This window comes from Leopardus geoffroyi, chromosome A1 (genome assembly GCF_018350155.1).
Source record: "Leopardus geoffroyi isolate Oge1 chromosome A1, O.geoffroyi_Oge1_pat1.0, whole genome shotgun sequence".
Lineage (NCBI taxonomy): Eukaryota > Metazoa > Chordata > Mammalia > Carnivora > Felidae > Leopardus > Leopardus geoffroyi.
Genome location: NC_059326.1, coordinates 111,039,605 through 111,063,281, shown reverse-complemented (window position 1 = coordinate 111,063,281; position 23,677 = coordinate 111,039,605). Strand labels below are relative to the sequence as shown.

At 47.5% G+C, this 23,677-nt stretch overlaps 1 protein-coding gene across 1 annotated transcript in view; it reads right to left on the bottom strand.

Annotated features, from left to right (window-relative positions):
• The window catches only part of JADE2 (jade family PHD finger 2), a 115,659-nt gene extending 92,219 nt beyond the window's left edge, over window positions 1-23,440 (bottom strand). The window contains exon 1 of the mRNA XM_045489121.1: window positions 23,159-23,440. The gene's annotated coding sequence lies outside the window, so the exon portion shown is untranslated. The remainder of the gene's footprint in view (window positions 1-23,158) is intronic.
• Between the last annotated feature and the right edge of the window lie 237 nt (window positions 23,441-23,677).

Here is a 23,677-nt window from a genome sequence, read left to right as displayed (position 1 = left end):
GCCACCCCTACCCACCCTGAATTCAGAACTAAGAAGCGACCTTAGGCACCTTGTTACCAGACCAGCTATGGTTCCATAAGCATTGGTTTTAGCGAAGGTTTTAGATGGTCATCAAGCGAAGGTTTTAGATGGTCATCAAGGAAGCTGTAAGAGTGAGGCTGCCCTAAATAAGAGGTAATACTGGAGGACCTCAAGTCCCCCACACCTAATTTTCCTGTCAGAATCATGACCTAGCCTAGGGCATTCCCTGATCAAAGCCCTGTATCACCAGGAGGTCTGGAAAACCTCTGTCCAGTGGCTCTGAGCCCCACATGGGTTCCCTGCCTTTAGTTAGAAGAGCCCCCTCTTTGCCCTCACACCTCCACTTCCAAGGAACTCTTCCTCTGACCTTGGAAACAAACTGCTCCCAACTTCAAAGCATTATAATCCCCCCCAAAGAGCAATCTTGAGAATGTCAAGGGGAAATTATTGAATTATCCTGGTTGGCAGAAAAATCTAATTTATAGCAAAGCACTTCTCCTGAAGTTTTAATAGATTTTTTTCCTCCGATGGATTTTAATGTGCAATTGTTTCCCGGGCTCGGAAATTTAGTTGGAAGCACTGACATCGCTTTTCAATGCTTGATTTATTGCCAGCTCTCTGCTTTTGAGCCTGATAGCAAACCCAACATTCTATTTTCCTAAACTGAGAGACTGCACTTTCTGCTTATCCTGCTAGACCAGACATCTGATGGCACTGCCATCTCATTAAGGGTGTAAGGAGGACTGGCGATCTGGCTGAAACTTTCATGCCCTCCCTACCTAGCTCCCAAGGACAAGTCCCCTCCTTGAGGATTTTGCTGGATGGAATCTTAGTACTATGTTATGAGGATACTATTGATCTGTGGACACCACCGGGGGCAATGGCATGGCTAACCTTCCCCTCTGCCCACTCCCTGCTTCTCAGTCCGTCAAGGTGTGTGGCACAAAATAAGGGCTCAGCCAATAGGTGTTGATTCAAAGAGAGTGGGGCAAGAGGGTGGTGTGACTGAGTGTCAGAGTCCTGCTTGGGCCAATGACAGCTCAGGCCAAGGAACATTGTGTTGACATCTTTGCCCAAGCTCCAGTCCATTGGATTGCAATCATCTGGGCATAGCACAGGGGCAGCAGGTAAGAGTGCTGTCTGGAGATTTTAATTAATGGCAGCATGACCAACTCGGGAGAAAGGGGCACAAAGGCATCAAAAAAATACACTCTACCCCCAAAGATAAGAAGCTTAGTGAGCCCCTAGCCACCTTTCAAGAGTATCTGACTAGGGCAATGCTTAACCCAAACTTGATAAGGAGAGTGGGGCTTTTGGAATGTACAACAGGCAGAGAAGGGAGTTATTTAGGAATAAATAGACTTCCTTTGATCCCTTGGAATGATGATACCCATTTTACAGACACAGAAAATGAGGCTCAAAGAGGGGCAGAAACTCACAAAGCTTTGGCAAACAGCCAAAGTGACACTGAGATCCAGCTGTTTGACTCCCTGAGGTCTCTTTTCACAGCAGTGTGGGAGGCTGTACCAGGCTCTTGCTAGACTGACCCTGCAGGACTCAGCAAAGTTCAGGATCCTTTGAAAGAGTGGGCATCCCTCAGGCCCCCAAAAGAGGTTGCCGATCATCTAGTTTTAGAATAGGTTGACAGGCCCATGGGGATTCCTTCCTAGGTCACCCCTGTTTTCTGGGGGTTTCTCCTAGCAATCCTGCCATCTCTGACCCCATGTACCCAAATATCCAGACCCTGCCCCCCTCAGAGATTTCAGTCTCTTTCTTCCCAGAGATCCCTGCTGTTGTGCCAAGTGAAAGGATCATTTGGCCAGAGAGGGGTGTGAACAAGGAATGAGGAGGAAAGGGTCTGTACCCTTTTGATCACTCCTTCTCTCTATACTGTGTCCTCCCCCATTTCTCCCTGACTGCCTTATCTTCTATCCTTGGGAAATTTGGGGTTCCTATCACAGGGCAGTACCAGGAACAGAGTCAAACGGCCTGACCTCTGGGAAGCCCTAGAAGAGGTCCCTGGGGCTAGAGGGGTCACCCTGGCCAGAGTCCCTATCTGGACATGGAAGTTGGGACTTCCATGGAAGTGGCAGGAAGTTGGAAAACACTCCCAGTGTGTAGGGCTGAAGCAGACCCTGCACACTTTGTGAGACTACTCCCATCACATCCAGCCCTCTGGAGCCCAGCCAGGAGAGAGTGGTTTGGCGGGGGCACATAGAATTGTGAGGAGGGGGATCATGGCAGGTGTTTCTCTCTAACTTCAGGGCAGAGACAGGCCTGGGGCTGAGGATCCTAGAGACTCCACTCCTATAAGGAAGGTATCCTCACCACTCAAGCTGCAAAAGCTCTGTCATGGGGACAGAGTACATTGTCACAGGGCTATTCCCCTGGCAACCTGCCTCTCAAGGTTCCACCAGACAAGCTTCTGCTCAGGAGTGAGGGAGAGCTACTACCCTTATTAATTCACCCTGCCCCTCCAGATTTAATGACTTCCCAAATGCTACCTCTGCTGGGACAAGTCCCCAGCTGTGTCCCAGCCAGCTGGAACCCAGGTGACCTGATTCCCTTCCTGGTACTCATCTCTGTACCCCCTGGCAGACTTGTGACTGCACCAGACATGGATGTGAGCCAGGCCCAAGAGAGCTGAGTGGCAGGTGGGAGGAAGAAGAAGGAAGCTTGAGCAAGCTGGTTATGCAATTCTAGCTCCTGGGGATGGGGAGCTCATGACAGGCCAAGACTGGGACACTTTTCCTGAGGGTGTTGGGAAGCAGACTTCCAGGATGCTTCCAGAAGGACAAAATGGAGATCAGGGATGAGGAAGCTGCTGATAGGACCCCAAATACATGTTAAGTCAGTCTTCAGTAGGTCTGGGAGCTTTGAGGGTCCCAACTGGTCAGCTAGACAGGCAGGACCAAGGAGTGCTCAACATGGTGCCCCAGTCCCCCACCTGCAGTTTGGTAAGATGAGGTGTAGGGTAGGCCAGTTGGAAGGAGGTATGCATGAGCAGGGCTCTGGCCCTACCCATGAAAGCTCCCCAATGCCACAGCCCCTGCTGACCAGCCATTCTGATCAGACCATGGGGCAGGGTCCCTTGCCTAGGTTTCTGAAAACTTACCCTCTGGTGAGTAATTTCTGGGAGTTTGTGCCTGGCATCAAGATCAGAGATTTTGCTCTCCACCTCCTACCTCTGAAGGATTCACGAAGAAGGGCTTTCTTGAGGGCCCTGGGGGATGCTTCTGATCTGAGAAGCCTCCAGAGGCAGGATGAGGGGCATGTGTGGACCTGAAGCACTTGGGGCAGGAGGTTTCTGGACCAGGTCCTCCATCCCACGCACCCTGGCACAGGCTCCCTGGGTCTGAGTCTGACAGGCACCAGAGGCTGACATGCTTGATGGTGGTCATGCAACAGGCATGTCCACCACCCAAGCCCTTGGCCCCCAGCCCATGCCTCAGTCCCACTGCCTCTCAGCACCAAGCCGACTCAACAAGGGCAGTAGAGAATGGCCTGAGCTCAAGTTGCAGCTGGAAGTCCGGGCTAGACTTAAAGAACTTTCTGAATATAGGAGCTGTGATGTGTAACCAGCAGAGGTGTGAGAAGGTAGACTAATCACTCAACTCTCAACAACCACATGCCAGCCTTGTCCCTTCAACTTGTTTTTTCCACTTGTCAGATCTCAGGAAATGGCAATGCCAGCCACCTATCCACCCAAGCCCCCTGGGCAGTGAGCCCTTCAGCCCCAAGGCCAACCCAGCATCTTTTCCTTCCAAACATCTCTAGAAACAGTCCCTAGCCCTCCACCTCCACTGCTACTACTCAGGCCAAGCCACCACCACCCCTCTTGTAGATGCCTGTAGCAACCTCTCCTTGTCTGCCTGCTCCTATCCATGCCCTTGCTGTCCATTCTCCACCCAACAGCCAGAGTGAACTCAGAATTTAAGTCAAAGGGGTCTCTCTCCTGCTGCAAACCCTCCAGGGGACTATGATCCCCTTGGGTAAAGGTCCTGACCAGTCTGGCTCCAGGACATCTCCTGCTACCTGGACTCAACATTCAGCCACACAGTGACCTCATTCTGCATGCCCCTAGCTTCACCATGACTCTCCCATCTTCCTGGACTTTAAACTGTCACTTACTCATCTTTTAAGACCAGGAAGACTTTCTGGTCTGCCAACCCGCTCCAAGGCTCTGAGAATTCTTGCTGAACCTGAATCCATCTCCCCAATACCTATCACCTCTTGCTGTCATCTTTCTTTACTCTGAAATCTACCTACTTAAGAGTGACAGCCACAATCAAGACAACAATAGAACAGACATGTGAAATGACCACAACCCATCATCAATGATATCATCATCATCACTACTCACTGTTACTGAGCACATTGTATGTGCCCAGTACTATTGTAAGCATTTTATGTGGATTAAGTCATTTAATCTTTGTGAAAATCCTATGAAGTCAGATTTGCCTTAAATTCCAAGATGCCCCATAGGGAGTCAGTGTGGCCTGAGGTGGATAGGAAGGTTTTGTGGTAGAAGTAGGAATGGAACTGGGGTTCAGGGGATGAGGAATAACTGGTAGACAGGCACAGGAGAAGTAGTCCAGGCCAGTATGAAGAATACTCCTAATAGTAATAATATATTGAGCACTTACTATGGACCCTTCACTGTGCTCAAGAGCTTTATATTTATTATCTTGTTGGACACTTACAACAACCATGAGAGGTAGATATCAAGAGTCCCATTGTGCAGACAAGGACACTGAGTAACTACTGCTGGTCTCCAGCCTTGGAGGGAAAGAAACAGCCTTGGCCCAAGAGGCTTCAGTCCCCTGAGGAAAGAGCCCAGGACAAGGAGAACAGGACTGTTGGTATAGGAGGGAGTGGACACTCACTACTTGCTCTGGGGGGGAGCAGTGAGGGCTGGAGGTCCCATCTCAGAGGAAGTGGGAAAGGACCAGAGCTGGGCTTTGAAGGATGGGCAGGAGTTAGAGAGGCAGAAATAAGGGAAGGTTGGTGATGGAGGATGGGGGCCACATAGCCCCCTTCTTCTGCCCCTCGTCACCTTCCCCACTATCTCCCAGGATCCCAAGAGTAAGCTTCCAGAGGAGAATACTTACAAATTTAAGTGCCTCATACCCATGCAACTTTTTCTTTTTTTATTATCATAAAATACACCTAACCTAAAATGTAGCACTTTAACTATTTTTAAATGTATGTTCAGGGGTATTAAGTACAACCTCATCACTGTGCAACCATTACCACCATCCATACCCAGAACTTTTTCATCATTCCAAACTGATTAATAATTCTCCATTCCCCCCTCCCCCCAGTCCACAACCACCATTCTACTTTCTGTCTCTGAATTTGACTACTCTAGGTACCTCGTACAAGTGGAATCATGCAGTATTTGTCTTTTTGTGTCCAGCTTATTTCATTCAGCATAATGTCTTCAAGGTTCATCCTGTTGTAGCATGTGCCAGAATTTCCTCCCTTTTTAAAACTGAGTAATATTCCATTGTAAATCTAGACCTCATTTTGCTTATCCATGCATCCACTGATGAGCATTTGAATTGTTACTACTTTTTGCCTATTGTGAATAATGGTGCTATGCCCTTGAGGGTACAAACATCTGTTCAAGTCCCTGCTTTCAGTTCATTTAGGCACATATCCAGAAGTGGATTTGCTGGATCATATGGTAATTCTGTGTTTAATTTGTTGAGGTGTTGTTTTCCACAGCAGTGACGCCATTTTACATGCTCATTGGCAATGCACAAGGGCTTCCAGTTTCTCCACATCCTTGCCAAAACGTGTTATTTTCTGTGTAGTTTTTTTTTTTTTAATGATAGTCATCCAAATGGATATGATGTGGCATCTCATAGGGATTTTGATTTTGATATTCTTAATAATTAGTGACGTCGAGCACCTTTTTATGTGTTTATTGGCCATCTGTATATTTTCTTTGAAGAAATGTCTATTCAAGTCCTTTGCCCACTTTCAAATCTGGCTATTTGGGTTTCTTTTGTTGTTGAGTTGTAGGGGTTCTTTAGATATTCTGCACATTATCTCTTTATCAGGTGTACGATTTGCAAATATTTCTCCCATTCCGTAGGGTTCCTTTTCACTGTTGGTAGTGTCCTTTAATGTACAAAAGTTTTTCATTTTGATAAAGCCAATTCATCTATTTTGCTTTTGTTGCCTGGGCTTTTGGTGTCATATTCAATTAATCACTGCCAAATCCAATGTCATGAAGATTTTCTTTTATTTTTTCTTCTACAAGTTTCATAGTTTAGCTCTCATGTTTAGGTCTTTGATCCATTTTGTCTTAATATTTGTTGATGGTGTGAGGTGAGGACCCATCTTCATCCTTTGTGCGCAGATACCAGTTTTCCCAGTACCACTTGTTGAAAAGACTGTCCTTTCCTCAGTGGATGGTCTTGGCACCCTTGTCTAAGAGTATTGGACCATATATGTGAGGACTTATTTCTGCGCACTTCATTCTGCTTTATTTGTCTGTCTGTCTGTCTGTCTTTATGCCAGTACCACACTGTTTTGATTACTGTAGATTTGATTACTGAAGTTTTGTATTCAGGAGATATGAGACCTCTAACTTTTTTCTTTTTAAACGTTGTTTTGGTTATTCGAGATTCTGTAAGATCCCATTTGATTTGTGTTTTTTTGTTTGTTTGTTTTAAGTAATCTCTACACCCAATGTGGGGCTCAAACTCATAGCTCCAAGATAAAGAGCCCCATGCTCCACCAACTGAACCAGCCAGGTGCCCCTGAGAAATTCCATTTGAATTTCAGGATGGGTTTTTCTTCTCTATCTAAAAACAAACAAACAAACAAACAAAAAAAAACCCAGGAAACAAAAAAACAACAACAAAAGACACTGTTGTAATTTTGATAGTGATTTATGGACCCTTGGAACTTTAAGGAGGGCCTGGGCCAGCTAGGGTGTCCTAAAGTAACCAGGAACCAGCAAGCACAGTGAGAATCAATAGAAATCTGAGCAGAAGGGGAAGGCACAGATTGGCACATCAAAGAGTAAGGTCAAGAGGCTACCCTTCTTTAGAATAGTGAATACTTTGGCTCTTCCCAGGGTTCCATCAAAGACTGGTCTCTATGGGAAGGAGCTCACCTATCTGTGTAATGGGCATTGCATTCCTAAGCCAATGAAAAGTCTCTTCCAGAATCAAAAACATCCTCCTTTCCCTCATTGAGTTTTCTCAGGCTTTTGATGTCCTTGCTGGTTTGCTGGGAACTGGTATTCCCTATTGTGGCTTCTAAGAGCACTAGTGCTATTTTTTATGTGGCTGGGATTCTGTCTCACTTCAGCCCTTGGACAGGTCACCCTTTTAGTCCAGCAAACTATCCCTTCTGGGAGGGGTATGTTTCTCAAGACTGGGGTAGGGGTGATAGGAATGAGCAGTTCCTGGCCCTTTGGGAGAGGATGGCTGGACAGAAGTCCTTGGTGAAGATTATAGAGATGGTCTCTCCTTATCCTGGTACAAGTTACAGGCAGACCCAGACCCCAGTAAGTGAGGTCCACCTGTAGCAGCAAAAGCAAAGGAGGGCACAGGCAGCCTTCTCGTGTAGCCTAGACTCTTGAGGGATGACTCATTGGGCCCTATGCCAGACCTCTGGCTCTGCCTCAGAAAAACTCCTGCACTCAGTCCATTACTGAAGACAGACAGATGGACAAACAAGCAGAGCACTCTGGTCTCTTCATGGGGCACAATTCCCAGTTCTGAGCTGTGACATTCACCTATCTTACCTGCCTGGCTGTGGGGACACAGAAGAGTCTTTATTGTCCTAACTCTAGGAGGTGTGGCTGGGGCTTCTAGAAACTCATCCTGCCCTGGAAGATGCCATCTAAGTCCAGCTCTGACAGTAAGGACTGGGATTTCAGGCACAGCCTGAATTTCTTTTTCTTTTTTTAATTTTTTTTTAATGTTTATTCATTTTTGAGAGTGAGAGAGACACAGCATTAGCGGGATAGGGGCAGAGAGAGAGGGAGACACAGAATCAGAAGCAGGCTCCAGGCTCCGAGCTGTCAGAACAGGGCCCAACACAGGGCTCAAACTCACGGACTGTGAGATCATGACCTGAGCCGAAGTCGGATGCTCAACTGACTGAGACATCCAGGTGCCCCACAGCCTGAATTTCTATTTCAAGTGTCACATAAATGTGATTGGGTGTCACAATAAGGTTCTTGAGCCAAACGGGAGCCTCTACCCAAGTTGTTTTTAAAGCATTTCAAGTTTTATGAGACTGATTGGGGTCACTTTAGATATAGAAGTGAAGCAGCAAGGAGGGAACATTCTTCCTATTTCAGAGATGAAACAATAAAGGCCTAGAAAATTATATCAGTACTGGAGACAATCCTATCCAATTGAGGCTTTCTGTTTTACCAGGTGAAATCTATCCATCTGTCCGTCTTTTGGCTCATTCATTCATTCATTCATTCAGTGCTTACTCCTGGACAGGTCCCTAGCTATAGGCTAGGGATACAGCAGTGAGTCAGACAAGACAGAACCTCTCTCCCATGGAAGGCAAAGTCTTGTGGGGAAGACAGATGGTAGCAAAAAACAAACAACAACAACAAAACCCTAATGAAGGGAAAGATGTAATGGAACATGGGCCTATGGGAATATTTAAGTACAGAATCTGATCTGAACCAAGAAGTCATTGAGGTTTCCCTGAGACAGCAGAGACCAGCAGGATGAGCCAAACAAAGAAGAGTATTCCAGGCAGAAAGAGAAGCATTGTGCAAAGGCCTGGGGGCTGGAGAAGGGACAGGCCCAGAGAAGAAAGGATACCTGAGGAGTTAGAGACCAGAACTGAGGCTTTGGAATTCCTACCTATATTCTTTCCCCCAAACCCCAGCCCAATGCCCCCAACCCTGCAAGCTTCCTGGCTTCACACAACACCCATGGCTCCTGTTGGGCCATTCATTGCACTCCCAGGTACCCAGGAGAGCTCAAAGACGAAAGAGCTCAAAGAGTGAAGAATGTCAGAATTGTGCAAAGAACATATAGGGTATATTCAACTTTGTGGGAGCTGGTGGGAGCCTCTGGCTTGAGATAGGATAAGAGGCTAAAGATTGAGGGCTGAGTGGAAAAGTTTTACCACCAAACAGAGAAACTATTCCAGCAGAGAATCTAAGGCTCAGGGTTGGGGAGGGAGAAGAAATGGCATAATGAATTATCTGTGTTCTGTTTTCAAACAGCAAAGTTTCTGAGTGTTGCTGATTGACTGGGGATATTGGGTTTGTAGGTCAGGTGAGCAGTGGGTTGGCTGGAAATGGTCAGCTGTGTACCTGGAACATCTGCTTCAAGATTATGGTGTCTAGCAACCTCTGTGTGTACCTGACATGCTTGAGTCAAGATCTGGGTGACCAGTGAGGTCTGCACTGATTGACTAGTCCTCTCTAAGCATCTAGAAGGCCAGACTGGGAGTATTTATTGCCTTTGATTCTTTATCTATGAAAGATTGTAGGGACACCTAGGTCCTCACACTCTCAGTCCAATCCAGTTAACAACTGTTTGCTAAATGCAACTGTCAATCTGGAACCCATATCCATAACACCTGAGCTAGAGTTTGCTTCCTGCCCCTCACCCCCATCTGCTGTGTTGAATTCTCCCTCTTCTCATATTCCACTGTGTCTGCCCAAGTCCAAACCACCATTATTGTTCACTCAAAGGGATTCACTTCTTCCAAACTTATCACCTCCTGCTCATGGTCTGTGTCTAAAATGTTACTCTTCTTCTGCAAACTTTTTTTTTTTTTTTAATTTTTTTTTTCAACGTTTATTTATTTTTGGGGCAGAGAGAGACAGAGCATGAATGGGGGAGGGGCAGAGAGAGAGGGAGACACAGAATCGGAAACAGGCTCCAGGCTCTGAGCCATCAGCCCAGAGCCCGATGCGGGGCTCGAACTCACGGACCGCGAGATAGTGACCTGGCTGAAGTCGGACGCCCAACCGACCGCGCCACCCAGGCGCCCCTTCTGCAAACTTTTTTCATTGATTCCCCTTGGCCACTGGACAAAGCTCTAGGGATTGCACACCTAGGCAATTATACAACCACAGCAAGATTTCCAGTTCAGCTCCGCCCGGGCTTGTAGTAGAAGTAGTGCTAGGCCACGAGGATTTTACAGAGGCCTGGTTGCCTTTTGAACTTGAGTTTCTGGTTCTTAGAATAGAATGGATATTCCCATATGAACAGGAAATGCTTCTCTGGGGCACTGTTCTTTGAAAGAAATCAAGGGGTCTCATAGACTGACCTTGAAAATTTTCTTTCAAAGTCAACCTGGGGTGCTGGTGGCTCAGTCGGTTAAGTGTCTGACTTCGGCTAGGTTATGATATCACATTCCCTGAGTTTGAGCCCCGCTTTGGGCTCTGTGCTGACAGTTCAGAGCTTGGAGCCTGCTTTGGATTCTGTGTCTCCCTCTCTCTCTGCCCCCCTCCCCCCACTCATGCTCTGTCTCTCTTGCTCTTAAAAATAAACATTAAAAAAATCAAAGTCAACCAAAATCACCACCTCTGAAACCTTCCCTCATTTACACTCATTTCTGCCCCCACCTGCCACCATCATGTCAAGTGGTTGTGGAAGGCCTCCAAAGGCCCCTCTCCTGTTGGGTAAAATGGGTACCCAAGGGCCTGCCTGACTGTTAACTGGGGCCAGTTCTAGGGAAAGGAGAGTTGGGATGACACACTCATTTTAACACGTATGCGTCTGTAATGTGGGAATGTTTTTACAAGCATGTATCACTCCTGTAATTAAAGATGCAAATCTAGTAAAAAGCTCCATCCCTTAGGCCATGGGTTCAGAGGGCAGAGGGTAAAAAGGAACACTTGATAGGTGGCACGGCACTGGAGCTGGGCCTGGTCAGGAGGTCAGCAGCAACAAGGGGGCATCTGGACCAGATAAAGGCAAGATCCAGGGTGAGGAGCAAGTTAGTACTGTAGTGGGTAGGGCCTTGAACGCCAGACCGAGGAGTTTATGTAACTAAGGTGTTTTTGAGCCAGAGGGATATGATCTGAGCTAGGTCTTGACGTTGGAGCTGGCAAAGGTGAGAGAAAGGCCAGGGTTGCCAGGAGCCTATTTGTGCATCCCAGTGAGAAAAGCAATAATCAGGGGAATGAATGAGCTGGTCTGGTCTGGACCTTATACTGAGGGCAGGGCCCACCCTCTACCTGTATGGAGAATTCCAAAGCCTCACTAGGCAGTGGTAGTTCTGTGCCTCAGGTTCCTGGTCCACCTGGAGCTGGAGACAGGGTAGCTAGCATCTTAGCACGGGTGTGTTTCAGTTACACTTTCCCACCTTGACCCAGAGAGGGGGTGGCGCCCACTGAACTTCTTGGGGCATCCAGTTCTTTCTGTCTTCATAGAACAACTTCAGACTAGCTATTTGGTTTTGGGTCACCTGGTGATTTATCTGCATATCACATTTTCCTGGGTTCTGGAGGAAAAGCTAGCTTGTACACCACAAAATAAGTGGTGAGGATGTGCCAGCATGAGCCAGATGATGCTTCCCATAGTCCAGAGCCAATTGCAAGAGGCAGGATGGGTGATTTAGCAATGCTGGGGGTTCCAAAGGATCCCAGAGAGACCCAGACACTTTGAGAGACTGGGTCTGACACCAACGAGGGAAGCCCAGTGAACCTCCCAGTCCTGCCTCCTGCTCCATCAGAAGCTACTGGGGACAGCCATGCCTAAGGGGCTATCCAAAGTTACTTGGAGACCTAACATGCAGAAGGACTGGGTTTTGGACAGGTTCTCCAAGATCAGAAAAGCTTCCTTCTTAATTATGGTTCCTCCACTAACATGACCAGGTATGAGGACTCAAAGATGAAAGAAAACCCAACAAACTCTGAAGGAAAGAAGCATCTTCTCCTGTCTCTGACTCCTTTGAGCAGCTTAGTGGAAGAGATCAAGTCCCCACTGCATCCTGAAAGGGCCCAGAAACTTCAGAGTACTGTAAACACATCAGGCAAGGAAATTCTCTTCCTCTGCTCCAGGCAGTTTCACAGCTCAGAGCTCTGGGGTCTGCTATTCCCTCTACCTGGATGCTTTTCCTCACCTGGCCCCACTATCAGCTGAGAAACTCCTGTTCTTTCTTGCAAGTATCACCTCTTCTGTGAAGCTTTTCTTTACTGCTCTACTAGCACACTCCCCTCCACCATTATTTCTGTATCTTGTACTTGTACCCATCCCTGCACATTGCACCCTCTGCTATTTTGCTTTATTTATGTGTCTGGAGTGATGTCATATGAACCTTCCTCTGCTCTGTGTCCCCAGGGGGTAGCCTAATGTCTGCTCCATTGAGCAGGTGCTCAGTGATCACTGGTGCGACAGAACCATGAAGAACAGTCCCAGATTTCCCAAGCCATTTCAAGTTCACTTCAAGATGGTTTAGCCTTCTTGCCAGCCCACCCTTAGTCTCCAGGGACCTCCTGCTCTGCCTAAGGTTGGAGCCTGATGTTGGCCATTCCTGGAGGTTATGTCTCTTGAAATGGTCCTCAAATTAGGAGGCTGTAGTGGTCCCCCAAGTTCTTGGTGAACTTTGGACTCAGGCGAAAGCAGAGTGGGGAAGGCTGGGAACTTTGGTGATCCCCTCACTGCTCTGGAAATAGACTCTTTTATAGCAGCAATACAGTTATGATTGACAGCCCAGATGCAATACAGAGCCCAAGTATGCTGCCTGGGCGGGTGTCCTGCCAACCTCACCTGGAGATGGCCAGGTGGGCACTCAGGACCCAGTACGTCATTCAGCTTGGGCCATGGGCAGAGTATGTGAGACTAGCCAGGCAGGTAGGAAACCCTTAGCCACCCTCCATGAAACAAGTACTTCTGAGTCCTTAGTCTACCTCTTTCACCCTCACGATAAGGATCTGCTGCCCAGGCAAGCTGTGTAGCAAGGAGAAATCCAGCCCCCGTCAGAAGGGCCTTAGCAGTACTAGTTGTCCTCTTGGGTGCTTCAGCCCCAGGCTTCTTGCTTCAGACTTTGCATTCCTCTAGAACGACAGTGCCCCCTGTCCCTGGCCATTTGGCCAAGTCAGTGCCTTGCCCTACTTCTACCAGGGCAGCTTTTCTGTGGACCTCTCAAGCCTTAGAATTTGCTGGCTGGCTGATGGCTCATCTTCTGCTAAGCTAGGCTCTGATGCCCAGCACCACCCTCCCTACCCCCTCACCCCAGCTTGAGTCAGCACCCAGCTGATTGCTCAAGTCCTGGCTCTGGTCTCTAAGAGGTCTCTGGGCAAATCTGCAGCTCAGCTTTAAACACGTCTGCATTTGGTCTCTTCGGTTCATTGATCAGGAATCATATGATCTTTTAAAAACACAGCTGGTAGAGTGGCCCATCTGTGCTTCTGCATTTGGATCAGTAAATTGAGCTGCCTAGAATTTATTTAAACCTACAGGTCTGAGTACAGAATGTGGCTGCCCTCACGATGCCTCCTGTGATGATCTTCTCATTTTCTCATTTTCTGGATCATCTTCATTCTTGGGACGATCCTTGGCTGGGCTTCTAGCACTAGGTCTGTTTTTAACACTCATTTGTCTCCTGAGCTCTTCTAAGGACTATTTTCTCTTTACACTGAGATTCACTAATTACAGGGTAAAGCACTAATCTGCACTCTTCCCCCATGGCTGAAACACACACACACACGCACACACACACACACACACACACACACACACACACACACACTTATTTCCCAGCCAAGCAGACAAGATGGGTCATAAGTCCTTAGTCAGGCAGTAACCCAAAATAGTGATGGTCTCTATGGTCCCCTCCCCTCCCTCTATCCTTTGAAATAAATGTGGGAACATTGCTAATGTGGCAGAGACTACCAACTTGCCCCCAATATCTGAGCACATGACCATCAAAAATAAATACTCGGGGCACCTGACCGGCTCAGTTGGTAGAGCATGCGACTCTTGATCTTGGGGTAATGAGTTCTAGTCCCACGTTGAGTACAGAGCGTACTTAACAAATAAATACATACATAGGTACTAAAATTCCTGGCTTCCTTTCCAGCTATGTGATTAATTTTTGATCAATGAGATATAAGTATGATGGTGTATACAACCTCTGGAAAGTATCCTTAAAGGGAAAAGGCATGCTTTCTTCCTTTCTCCCTTCTTTGTGCTAGTTAAAAAGCACCTTTGGTGATGTGATAGCTGCAGTTAGAGCAGCCATCTGGGAACATGAGGGTGAAGCCACACCTTGAGGATGGCAGATGTGGTAAACTAACTTCCAAGATGGCCTCCAATGATTCTCAACTTCTGGTATTCATGTCCTTATTTACTTCCCTCCCATATTAAATAGTGCTACCTGTGTAATCAATAGGATGTTGCAGAAATGATGGTGTGGCTTCTGAAACTACATCGTAAAAGACATTGCAGCTTCTGTCTTATTTCTTTTTTAATCACTTGCTCTAAGTGTGTAGAAGCTGGCTGCCATGTTGTAAGTACACTCAAGCAACCCTATGGAGGATGACAGGTGGTAAGAAACTAAGGCTTATTGTCAACAGCCAGAACCAACTTGCCAGGAGTGCTGCAGTCTCAGTCAAGCCTTCAAATGACCACAGCTCTGTCTGACATCCTGACTGCAATGTCATGAAACAGCTCCAGCCAGAACCATGCAGCTAGGTCACTTGTGAATTCCTGATATGTCACAGAAAGTGGGAGACAGTAAATGTTTATTGTTGTTTTAAGCCACTGAGTTTTGAAGTGATTTGTTACAGAGCAATAGAAGAGCCACAAAAGGGAAGGAGGCTTGGCCTCTGAAATTGTGGAGGACTGTAGCAACCTTGACCCTTGATCTACTGAAGACTTTTTTTTTTAGAGACATAAACTACACTTACTTTCTACTATTTTGAGTTTTCTGTCATTCCTATACTACTCCTGTTTTGGCACCACTCATTTAGAAACTCTTCTGGGAATTGCTACCTGGATGTGCCGTTGGCGACCATTTCAGCCATGCCTGTGCCAACGGTATGTTGCGGCCTAAATCTTCCTAAGATGAAGGGCAGTTAATGTGTAAAAATGTCTCTAAAAGGAATTTTATAATGAGAACCACAGGACAGGGATTAGGAGATCCTGGCTCTATACCCTCCTGAGGGATCTCACTTAATATTTTGGTGACCATACTTGGCACAGAGTGACATTGTCTTCATACGGGTATCCCTGGATGTCCATGAGGTTCAAAAAGATTTATAAATAAGCACTTTGGAGAGTGCCAAGATTCTCTACCAACTGAAGATAACACTCTTGCTATAAGTTGGGCTGATTCTAGATGGCGTGAGCCTACCCCAGCATTTATAGACGTTCTGTTCATGGTCCAGCTTTCAGGTGTGCATCTCATGTAGCCTACTGAGCAATTCCTAAGCAGTGATGAGATGCCCTGCTCAGGTCCAGTCAGCCGTGGCAGCTGACTGGACAGAATGATGGCAGTCCTGCTAGTCCTTTCTTTTTAAGAAAGCACTCCTTCCTGGTGCCCTGGTTGTAAGACAATGGCCAGCCCTCTGAGGTAGAGGTTTCCTCTCTACCCCACATCCTGCTTTATAACAGACTATGACATTCAAGTGGACCAACCAGCCATCACAATTCCTGACCCCCAGCATCACAATTCCTGGATCTGCTTAATGTTCTTCACCTTCTCCCACTTGGCTCTTGCCACACAGTGGGATGGATTCCCTCTGAAATCTTAGCCTCCTGAATTCTACCAGAGGACTTGACCTCCTACTTGTTAGATTTTTCCAGGACTCTCTCTACTCCCGCTCTTGGACTTTAACAAAAACCTTCTGTACCCTTAGAGGCCTCAATTATTTCCCCATCCTGGTCCCATCATAGCCATCTGAACAACCAAAAGTTTTCTTAAGCCCTATATTAATTAGGGTAATGCTAAATGCTATAACAAACAAATCCCAAAACGTGTATTGCCTCAGACAATGTAGTGAATTTCTTGCTCACATAAAACCCAAATGGGTATTTCTGATCAGTAGCCTCTCTCCTGTAAATGATAAGTCAGGGACAAGGAACCTCCCACCTGTGGTTCTGCTCTCTCCAACATGTGGTTTCCAAGAGGATCTCAACATGGAGGAAGGAGAAAGGCAGGGTGGAGAAGGCCTATCTGCTGCTTAACTATCTTGGGCTGGAAATGACACATGTCATCCCTGATCAACATTCTATTGCCAAGAACAAGTCACTTGACTCCTCTCAGATGCAACGGATGTGAGCCGAAGGGTGTGTGTTGGGAAATGTAGTCTGTGCTGACTCTTTCCTATCCTCAACTTTATTCTATAGAAGGGCAGAGGATGACTGTGTTTGGTGAACAGTTAGCTGCCTCTGCTCCACACTTCTTTTTTTAATGTTTATTTATTTTTGAGGGAGAGAGAAAGAGAGAGAGAGAGAGACAGAGAGAGAGAGAGAGAGAGAGAGAGAGAGAAAATGAGCAGGGAAGAGGCAGAGAGAGAGGGAGACACAGAATCTGAGCTGTCAGCACAGAGCCCAATGTGGGACTCAAACTCACAAACCGTGAGATCATGACCTGAGTCTGTGAGCCACCCAGGCACCCCTCTGCTCCACACCTCTTATTTCCTTCTGCCACAACCTCAGCAAGACTGCAGCCCAGGTACTATAGGCCATCCTGACTTCTTGGCTTTTAGATCCTGGAGAAAACCTTGAGGGCGACAGATCAGTGTCAAAGCAGATTCATCACCTCCAAAGGCAGTACAGTGATGTATTGCCAGGTCTGGGTCAGATTCTGTCCTATTTCCCATAACAAGTGTTCCAAACACCTCCTCTTTGCCCTTATCCCCTCCTCCCACCCTCATTCTCAGCAGGAGAGCATTTTAGGGCCAAAGGGCACGGTGCTCCCTCCACTTGTCTTGCTCTCTCCTCCCCGCCACAGTCTCAGAAGCCTCTCTGTGCTTGCAGTCACCCTAGCTTCCCAGCCCAAACTGCTTCCTAGGCTTCAGACCTATGTATCCATCTTCCTCCTGGATGCTCCCACCTGGATGTGCACAGGTCTTTCATACTCACCATGTCTCAAATTGAATCCTCATCGCTCAGCCCCCCTACCCCCCACCCAGACCTATTTCTCCTCCTGTGGTTTCTTTCTCCTATCATGGCACCACCCTAACCACACCTGAAGGTCATTGCTGTCTCTTTTCTCTGGTTAAATGCTGGCCCAAACATTTCTTGAGTCAGTTCCCTACACTCCTTTTCTCAGGTCATTGCTTCTTGTTTGGATGCCTGTAATCATCTCTTAATAGGTCTTATGCCTCTAGAATGTTCCCCTCCAACGTGTGCTCTGTGGGCAGCCAGAGGGACTGTTCTACAATACAAATCTGACCATAACACTCACTTTCTCAAGCACAGAATTTCCTCTGAGGCCCCCAAGTCCCCACGTGACTGGCCCCACTGCTCACTTCAGCCAGGCTCTCACCTCCCTTGGCACCCCAGCAACGCCTAACTTTACTCTGTACATGTTCTGACGGTCCCTGAAGCCACTGGGGTTTTGGGTGGGTGCCCCTCCTTGGTACTGTTAGAATATCCTCTGTCTGTGCTTATTACTCTCCTTGGTAAATCTTTTTGTATGTTGGCCTCCCAGGACCATAAAGGGAGGAACTAACTCTTTATCTTGGTATGTCAGTGCCTGGGACAGTGCTTATCAGTAGTGCTTATCAGAGCACAGTAGGTGCTCAATACACAATAGGTGCTCAGTGAATGAATGAAGATTGTGAGAAAGTACCTGTTGAAGGTATGGAAAATCTTCATTTAGATATGCTTGCCTTACCGTGAATGAACATTTCTTTTTCAGGATAGCCAAGGTGTGTGTGTGTGTGTGTGTGTGTGTGTGTGTGTGTGTGTGTATTTATGAAATCTGATCCTTTGCCTAAGAGCCTCCCCATCAATTAATCATGACTGCACATTTGCACAAAACCTCTTCTCCCAAAGCACTTTACACAGAGGGACCAAGCTCTCCCATCCTGCCAGAGCTGTGGGCTCAGTTCCCACCACATGACTGGCCTTGGCAGTAGGCTCATACCCATGCCTCTCACAGGAACCTTATAGCAGCCCTGGGAGGCAAGCCAAAAAGGAGCATTGTCTCCCATTTTTAAGATAAGAAAACTTGTTCATGGGGTGTCTGGCTGCCTCAGTCAGAAAAGCATGAGACTCTTGATCTCAGGGTCATTGAGTTTGAACCCCACATTGGATGTACAGATCACTAAATAAATAAATAAACTTAAAAAGAAAACTTGTTCTTGGGAGGTGAGGTGACTGTCCAAGGGTGCAAGGTGAGTTAGATATTTGTTCTTTTCCATCGTATGATGGACCACTCTGCCCCCCGCCCTTTGGGGCTGATACAATGCTCCATGGTGCCAACACAAATGGTGGGCTCTGTGGGAAGCCCTCAGACACCACCCCATGCCCCTCAGTCATAATACAGCTTGCATGTCAGCTATTCTCTTAGATAGGAAATTATTGGAATAGACACCCACCCAAGTATAAAGGAGGATTCTCACAGAATCCAAATGCAGAAAATCACCCCAGGAACTCAATGGTCATTACACAAACACTTTGTCTTTTGTGCTGGACCATAGGTCTTTTCTCTCTGCATTTCTAATCTGATCTTTTTCCACAAAACCTTAACCATTTTTTAATGTGACTACCCACACTAGGCCCAATGTGACTACCAGCCCTGAGATGGCCTGGCTCACACCTCCAAGGCCCACCACCACAGAAGCAGAGTTGGAGCCTGGGGAACACTCAGCCAGCTCAGCCCAGGTGATAGCTGGTTTTCCCAGGTTCATCACCTGGAACTTGGGCAAAGCCATTGGGTGAGCTGATACAAACAGAGCAGCAGAGGTGATGAGCAGAGGAAATCCTAGGATGGATGTAGGTAGGGAGCCAATTGCAAGTGGAGGGAACAACTGTGAAAGATCTTGAAATTTAGTGGGCGTCCCGAGTAACTAACCCACCTAGGTTCTCTCTGCCTTCTGTTGTCTTTGAGTAGACAGTTCTGATCTCTAAAGATGGAAGTGAAGTTGTAGAAGTTTGAGAGTAATGTAATTCCTGTTCTCAGAAACACAGAAACACAGACTGTGGCTGGCCGAGGACCACCAACTGTTGCCTTGTGGGCACTGACTAGTTTTGCACCCATTTCTAAAATCATTTCAGCATCCCTTATCTGACAACCATGAGTGATACTTTGAGTTCTCCTTTGAATTCGTTGTGATAGGAGCACCGGGGTGGTTCAGTCAAGATCTTGCGGTTTGTGAGTTCAAGTCCCGCATCAGGCTTTCTGCTGTCAGTGCAGAGACTGCTTCCAATCCTCTCTCCCTGCCTCTCCCCTGCTCGCGCTCTCTCTCAAAAATAATAAATAAATGTTTGGATTAGTTGTGATATTTGAGTGCTTCTCTTATTAACTGATGAATTAAGTTAAATCTTCAACACACATTCATTTTATATTTGAGGAGAGGCATTACTGCATACTTCTTAAAAATTTATTGTGAAGGAGTGCCTGGCTGGCTCAGGCGGTTAGAGCGTGTGACTCTTGGTCTTAAGGTCCTGAGTTCCAGTCCCACATTAAAAGAATTTCACTGGAAGGGTGCCTAGGTGGCTCAGTCGGTTAAGCATCTGACTCTGGACCTTGCCTCAGGTCATGAGCTCACAGTTCATGAGATTGAGCCCCACGTCAGACTGACATCACGGAGCCTGCTTGGGATTCTTTCTCTCCCTTTCTCTCTGCCCCTCCTCTGCTCTCCCTCTCTCTCAAAATAGATTTAAAAAGAAGAAAAAGCAAACAAAATAGGGTAAAACTACATCTGGGCATATTGCTACAAGCCAGCCAAGGGTAGCCAGAGGTGGTTATGATGCGCTGCCTGCCATCAGGGAAGAGGATAAGGTTCAGGCTCCGCCCATAGGCAAATGGGTTCCAGGCACCCACTACCATAGCCACCTGTGTCAGGAGCTGCTCAGGTAAGGAGACTTCCTCACTGTTCCACACCTGCCACTTCTCCTCCCTCCTGCCCCCCTGGTAGCACAGTTCAGGGAACAAGGATAGAAGATCATGCCAGAATGGAATTTCTTCCTCCTGCCTTTCCTCCCCTGACAACCTGAGAGGCATCTTGCCCTCGCCAGCTTACAGCTGAAAGGCGAGAATCACTGCCAAACCCCTGCTTGCAAAACAATCCCCTTCTGAGAAGGGGACACAAAATTTCTGTCCCCTGAATCCTGTTTTCCTCTTGACTTACACGATGGTCCAGATATGCTCTGGCTTCCATCACCGTGGGTGGCTCACCCATTGGTCATGGTCCCAATGCTTCATATTTTTCTGTCTTCATGAAACCATCCTTTAAACTGGTATTTATTTAAGCACAAGAGAATAAAACCTTTCTTCTAGGAAGGGCTCCATCAACCAAACTTGGATATATATCTGCTGTTTTCTAAGTGTGTATGTACAATAGGGGAGACAATACCCACAGGCAGTGGAACCATCTCTCAGCCCCAGGAGGCTCCCCTGACCTTTGGCATAAGTGTCTGCAGTCTCTTGAATTTAGCACATCAGCACACAAGCGCTTCCTTAATGAACTCTGGTCTGGAAGGACTGAGGAAAAAGGACATAGCATGAGCCCTGTATGTCCCCTTACTGACTGCACACTTAACTGGCCTGACTAGGGCTGGCCTTTCCGACACTTACCCACTAAGCATGAAGTCACAGCCACCCCTGAATCCAGGAGCCAGTGCTCCAGGTGCTCCAGAAACTTTCCCAAGAATACCTACGTTATACAGAGGGAGAGTCTTACCCTTATTGCTACTACTTAGGGGTGTTGGAGCCCAGACTCCCACTGTCATCTGACTACATCACTCTCTGCCTTAAGTCCTTCGGTGGCTCCCTTTTGCCTGCTTGATAAAGTCCAACCTCTATGGCCTGGCCTGCAGGTCCCTTGCTTTCCAATCTGGCCCCAGCTATATCTCTGGCATCATCTCCCTAAACCATGGACCTCAGTGTTTTTTGTTTTTGTTTTTTAATGTTTATTTATTTTTGAGAGAGAGAGAGACAGAGTGCGAGCCAGGGAGGGGCAGAGAGAGAGGGAGACACAGAATCTGAAGCAAGCTCCAGGCTCTAAGCTGTCAGCACAGAGCCCGACGCGGGGCTGGAACCCACGAACCGTGAGATCATGACCTGAGCCGAAGTCGGACGCTTAACTGACTAAGCCACCCAGGCACCCCTGGACCTCAGTGTTTTAACCATTCATTCATCCCATGAACACTGGAGTCCAATTTGCATATACATCTAACAGTGTTTTCCAAGCTCTTACAGATGCTCAAAATGCCTCATTTCAATGGCAGTGTCTCTCTTATTAATTGATGTCGTCAGAATTGCATTACTATAGCTGCAGATGAAAGCACGCCAGTGCCTGTTTAAATGCAGGGCCTTACTCTGGTGCTCACACTACCTTCATGGCTGCACCTGGGTGAACATCACACAGACCACTTTTCAGAACAGCTCTCTCCACAGGAGCAGCTGCAGATTCCTCCCACCTCCTAAAAGCTCACTGCTGTGGAGCAGAGGCAGTTGTATTAGGACACATCGCAGCATCTCACTGCCAAAGTGACAGCTACAATTATGTTTTGGCCGACAGCTAGAGATGAGAGAATGTACAAACAACCAAGGCCACATGAGCCTTCATGAATCAGCAGTTTGTAATACATGTCCAGCTGGTAGGTGAGGTGGGCAACCTGCTGGCTACAGATCTCAAGTTAGTACCTGGGACCCTCTGGTGAAGTCCTCCACGGGACAGCCCCAACGGCCACCCAGGACACAGAAGGGCAGAAGAGTGGGGCGGTCAAGGCTGGGTAAGGTCCAAGCCCGAGGGATAGGCACCTGATTCCTAGGCAAGGGCAGGGGCAGGCAACACAAAGGGCTGAACTACTCAGTGGTGGAGTCTATCTTGCTGAACAGCCTGATGAGTGGTATATTCATATTGGATAGAGGGTTCCTGTTGAGACCCCAGGGCACCACCTCCATGAGGAGCCTGACTGCCATAGGCATGATGTCAGGATAGGGGCCAAGACACCATAGCAAAAACAATCACAGCAGCGGCCATGAAAGCGGCAGCTTCCACTAATGGAGACTTCCATATGCCAGGCACCAGGCTTGACCCCTTTACATACGTTTCTTCCTTCTGTCTATAAGACAATCCAGTGAGGCAATTTCTGTTATCATCCCTTTTTACCAGCAAGAAAACTGAGTCTTAGGGAGGAATGTGATGGAGGCCCAGTAGCTGGCAATTATGGAGATGGAATTTGAGCTCAGACAATGTGGCTCCAGAGCCTGGTTGGTTTATGGCCTCATTATCCTTGTTTGGTCCTTTCAATCTGGTCTTGGTTGCAGGAAGCTAAGAGACCCTCAGCACGTTCCTCGCATAGGGTGAGTTGTGTTGGGGCCTCCAAGTAGACTTTGGTCTGAAAGCCAAGATGTTACCAAAAGAAAATAAACAACAGCTGTTTCAGATGACAGGTGCTGGGCTAGGAAATTGGGGGAAAAATGAAAAAGCTACCAGGATTTCCTCATTGTACATTTTTTGCTTGTTCAACAGAACAAGCATCATCAGGAAGCTGCTCTATTACAAGTGTTGTCCCTGAAGACAGAGGGCAGTAGCAGGAACTGTCCTTTCTCTCTGACCCTGGGTCCCTCTGGGGCCCAGCACCAAGGGTGGCCTCCTGAGCCCAGGGCTTGGCTCTTACTCAGCCTGACCTGGGTTCTGGCCAAGGCCTCTGGGAGGGGCGGGCTCAGGCTCTTGGTGTTTTTCCGAGGAGTGCTGCTTCCTTTCTCATGCCCCTTGTTGGAGCAGAATCTGTCCATCCTCACTGTCTGCCCAAACGCAAGCAGACAAGAAGGTCATAGGCTAGCAAATCTGTTCCATATGCTTCCAAAGGGGGCATCTGAAAGGCCAGTGGGGCTGTGGCACAGGAATGTTTGGATTTCAAGTGGCTGCTGCCCATGAATCACCAATTGCATTTTGTGCTCTCAGCTCTGTGAAGGCATCATTTCCAGCAGCCTCACACGGAGCTGGCGGCCAGAGCCTCTTAGTGGGGCTATAAATAGCAGATCATCAACTCACCTCTTCTGAGCTCAGCACAGGCTTCTCAGTTCACTGTGAGTCTTCCTGCGGCCTGTGTGTCAACGTCACTCAGATTTCCCAGGTGAGGCCTGGCTGAGAGATCCAGGGCTTGCTCTGGGGGACTGCATGGTTTGGGTTCCCAGAGCTGTTCAGGGTGAGAGTGAGGGCAATGGCAGACTTTTGAAGAGCTTGACATTTCAGGCGTCATAATTATAATCTCCCGTATCTGAGCTCCTCTCCAATTAAATGCAGTGCCAAGGGACTGTCATTTCTTTAGGAGTCCTAGAAATAAAAGGCAAAAGAGTCACCAAAAACACACCCAGAGAAAGCCACCTGGAGTGGGTAGCAACAAATGAAAGGTTTCATGCCTTCCTGTGGACTTGTCCCCTAACACTGAATGAAATATTTTATGGCTCGCCAGCTGCAGAAGTGAGAGACACTGAATGAAATACTTTACGACTCCCTGGCTTGAGAAGTGAGCTCACATGTTTTAGTATTACTCACTGCTACCATTTATGG